Source organism: Chrysochloris asiatica, unplaced genomic scaffold (assembly GCF_000296735.1).
Source record: "Chrysochloris asiatica unplaced genomic scaffold, ChrAsi1.0 scaffold00070, whole genome shotgun sequence".
Lineage (NCBI taxonomy): Eukaryota > Metazoa > Chordata > Mammalia > Afrosoricida > Chrysochloridae > Chrysochloris > Chrysochloris asiatica.
This window is the reverse complement of record NW_006408588.1, coordinates 13,885,980-13,890,480: the sequence shown is the minus strand read 5'-3', so window position 1 is coordinate 13,890,480 and position 4,501 is coordinate 13,885,980. Positions and strand designations below refer to the sequence as shown.

At 44.0% G+C, this 4,501-nt stretch overlaps 1 protein-coding gene across 1 annotated transcript in view; it reads left to right on the top strand.

Moving 5' to 3' along the window:
• Nucleotides 1-3,199: 3,199 nt before the first annotated feature.
• The window catches only part of ADCK1 (aarF domain containing kinase 1), a 272,060-nt gene continuing 270,758 nt past the window's right edge, over nt 3,200-4,501 (top strand). The window contains exon 1 of the mRNA XM_006864759.1: nt 3,200-3,259. The gene's annotated coding sequence lies outside the window, so the exon portion shown is untranslated. The remainder of the gene's footprint in view (nt 3,260-4,501) is intronic.

The following is a 4,501-nucleotide window of genomic DNA, read 5'->3' as shown; positions in this document are numbered from 1 at the left end:
GAAAGCTCTCCAGGAGATTTTAAGGCAACTGAGATGAACAATTATAATAGGCTTCTCACTGCGCTGGCCTACCTCCTTGACACGGTGCACTGAAGCCCACTGAAACCACGGGGGGCCTTTTAGGAATTACTGAGCCCCAAGCCTGAGCCTAAACTCAGAATCTCTGCAGGGGAGGCTCAGTACTGGCTTATTTGAAACGTTCCTCATTTGTCTAGCTGCTTTGGAGCTTCTAGCACTAAGTTTTTGGACTTATCTGTTGATCTCTCCTGTCTTGTTCTCATTGGGATTCATGCCTTTTTTCTTGTTTTTATTCTTTTCTTATCATTTTCAGGGGACTTCAGAAAGGGGTGGATTTTAAGTGGGTGCATAGTTTAACTGGGAGTCTGCTAAATTTGAATTAAAACATTTAAATACTGAATTTTAAAATTGTTGTTGTTAAGACTTGTTGAGTTGGTTCTGACTCGTAGTGACCTTGTATAGGGTTTCTGAGAGCAACTGGTGGGTTTGAACCGCCAACCTGTGGTTACCAGTCCAGTGCTTATCCGACATTGCCATACCGGGGCTCAATTTTTTATTTCTAGGATTACCATATTTTTACCCAAATAACATGGTTTTTGCAAAGCATGTAACTCCCTCTCACCCTAGTTTCCTATGCACAATATATGTGTGTGTGTCATTTATGTGGGTGTGTTATATGTGGAAAATATGATAGCCATATGCCCTGTAAGAAATTCAAGATGAAAAAAGGACACAGAGTGTAAACTGGAAGTCCTCTGACCCTGCTCCCCATACCCGTTCCCTAGGGTTAACTGCTTTTCTGCTAGCTAAATGTATTGTTCAATTACAGTGACTTTATAAAGTTTTCAATATATCTATTTCATCTGCAGTTTTGGATCTTTAATGTTTAATATAAATATTTCTATGTCTTTTATTGTATTCCACTGCATCTTTGTGCCTTTGTACTTTTCTTGTGCCTGGTCTGCTCACATACCCTTTTCTTGGGTAATCACTATACAACATTTAAGTCCTAGCCCACAGGCCTCCATCCATTCTTGGCCCACAGAGCCTTTTGAAATCTCCTAGGCAAAATGAATGTTCCCTTCTTTGTGTGCTATACCACTTTGTTCCTACCTCTCTCCTAATACTTCTCACACCATTTTGAGAGTTATTCATTTTCTTATCTTAATGCCTATAAACTGCAAGCTGGAGATGATGGGGGCTGTATTATTCACTTCTATACCACTGTGACAAGGAGCTCTGGTAGCGCAGTGGTTATGAATCGGGCTGTGAACCGCAAGGTCAGCAGTTCGAAACTACAAGCTGTTCCACCGGAGAAAGATGAGGCTTTCTGCTCCCGTAAAGATTTACTGCCTCAGAAACCCTGTACAGGGTCTCTATGAGTCGGAACTGACTACACGGCACGTAACAACAGCAACAACATACCACTGTGGCGGAATCCTGGTGTGGCACTGTAGGATAAAGCACTCCACCAAAAGGTTGGTTTGAACTGCAAGGTTGGCAGTTCAAACTCACCAGCCACTCTCTGGAAACCCTGTACAGGGTCTCTATAAGTTGGAACCCACTCAATGGCACTTAACAACAACAGCAACATGGGATAAATTAAGGGACTCAATAAGCAACTAGTTATTCAAGCCCTATATACTGTATAGTCCATCTTCCCCCACTGATGTATCATGACAGCTCGGTCAAATACTCTGTGTATGCCTGGATCTGTTTCTGGCCTTTACAACAGTTTAATTTTTCCCTCTCACTATTCTCATACTGAGGAGCTCTCCTAATGTACTGGTTCAACCCTCAATTGCTAACCCAAAGTCCATAGTTTGAGTCCCCCATTGCTTCACATGAGAAAGATGTGGGAGTCTACGTCTGTAAAGATTCATGATCATAGAAACCCAAAGGGGCAAAGATCTGATGGGGCATTTCCACTTGTCCTATAGAGTTGCTATGAGTTGAAATTGACTTAATGACCATGGGTTTTTATTTCGTTTATTTTAAAATTCTTATACAAATCTTCATGGTCTTAATATTTATTGCTTTATAGCAAATATTGATATATGAAAGGGCAACTTCCTGAAATGCTATTTTTCTTCAAGAGTGTTTCGACTAAGCTTTGCCTTTTGTTTTACTACATAAATTGTAAGTTAGCTCATGAAGATCCAGAAAGAATCCTATCGGAAATGTGATTGCAATTGCATTGATTTAATCCCTATCTTGTTCCCCCCTGGGAACTAACTCAATAGATGTTTGTAGAATAATAACTATCTCCAAAGTACATCTTATAAATAAACATGAACCTTAGGACTTTAGATAACTAAGATTAACTCTTCCATTGTTGTCCTTAGTTGCCTGGCGTTAATTCAGACTCAGGATTGACCCGGTGTGTTACAGAGCACAAGTTTTTCCAAGAGCTTCTGGGTGAATTTGAACTGCTTTCCTTTTAGGTACTAATTGTAGGCTTATTGCACAATTCAGACTGTCCATCCTCCTCACTTACTTGTTCTTATACTTCATTTAAATTTTAATATGTTGTGTACCGTCGAGTCGGTTCCAACCTATAGCGACCCTCCTTGTAAAGGGTTTCTGAGGAGCGGCTAAGTGAGCTTGAATCACTGACCTTGCTGTTCAAAACGACTTTGCACTCCAGTGCATTAACCCTCGAAGCCATACCATGACTCCTCTAAACCCTATGGTGGTGGTGTGCTGTGAAGTCGATTCCAACTCTTAGCTAGCCTGAAATCCATACGGGAGCAGAGAACTTCATCTTTCCCCTGCGGAAAGGCTGGTAGTTTCGAACTGCTGACCTAGAGGTTAGCAGCGTGCCTCGTAACCACTACACTATACCAGAGTTCCTTTGGAAGCCTTATAAGGGGTCACTGTGAGTCGAAACTGACTCCACAGCACTTAGCAACAACAGGCATTACTTGGAAAGTTTCTTTAAAACGTTTTCAGTGATGTTTCCGGACGGCCAAGGCAAAACAAGGTCACCTGCTGGAACGTATCTGTGACCCCTTTGCCTCCATTAACGGCGCCTCCCGTCAGGCGGGATCGCGGTGATTCTTTGGCCATAGTCCCCACGGCTTAGTGAACTGACAAGAACTACAAGTCCCATCAGGCCGCGCGGCGTCTCGGTTTAACCAAGCGCAATCGGAGGGGGGAAGTGGCGGGGAGAGCATTCCCAGTGAACTCCCGGCAACCAGGCTACTGCAGGAAGCGGGTCGCAGCGACTGTTTCCCTCGGGGTGAGTAGGGTGCAGCACACAGGAGGTCAGCGGCGAGCAAGGGCAGACCCTGCCTTGAGGACGCACTGGGCGTGGAGCCTGGGCGTGGGGAAGTCAGTGTGGACATGCCGGGGGACTGTCTCTGCAAGCCCAGGGAAGCAGCGAGGGGAGCCCGTCCCCGTAACCTTGTTACCCCGGGCTTGGCGCGCAGTCACGTGGCCCGGGTGACGTGTGGTGCTCCGCCCCTCCGGGACTCCAGCTTGGAGTCCCACGTGGCCAGAGGAGCGAAAGTGTGGACTGCGTGCTTTGGTGGCACAGCCTTCGGAGCACCGGCGTAGGTGGAGCTGGAGGAGGACTGCGGGTGGCTCACCCAGACACTTTCACCTCCAGGTGGCCTTGTGGGCACCTAGGCAGAGGCAGCTGCGTCTGGATTGTTGTTCTCTGATCCGTCGTCAGAGCTTTGTCGAGCCTGTACTTCTAACTCACACAATAAATGTGTGCTCATGATTGTCATGTGGGAACTGCAGCCTTCTAAAAGGCACCTAGTACCGCATCATCTCAGGTTAAGTGGTATTTACTTGCTTTTGTAACTAGGAAGTAATTCAACTCAACAAGTACTTATTGATCACTCCGTGGTAATTGGCTCTGAGCTCATATATTTGTCCAGTTGAAGTGAGTTAGAGTCTACTTGGGCCTTCACACATTTTCTTTAGCATTTTCTTAAGTAATTCTGACGTTAATATGTATCACCATCATCCTGGGAGCTTGTTGCAACACAGAATGTTGGACCCAGCCCACAGATTTTTCTGATTCAATAAGTCTGCACCATGATTTGCATTTCTAACAAGTTCCAAGAAGTCAGCTGTCCTTCTGTGGTTTCTCACTCTTGGCAACCTACTGAGTGGTGCATGCTAGCAGTTAGTAACATGCTAACTGACCACCAAGAGGTGACATGGATTTACTTCCCAAACACTAACCTTTAAAAACCTAATGGAGCACAGTTCTGCTCTGATGCACTTGAGGCCCTCGTATTTTGAGTAATAAGCTTCTTTTATTCTTTTCTTTTTTCTGCCTATTTCCTTTTTTTTTTTTTTAAATTTAAGGTTTTTATTGTAGATTGAGTGAAAGTTTACAGGTCACATCATCAGTTTCACATTCAACAGTTCATATAACTTGTTTCATTACATTGATTATAATCCCCTCCATATACCATCAGTTAAAAGTATTTCTCTTTATCCACTTTAACTTTTTTAAAAAAACACA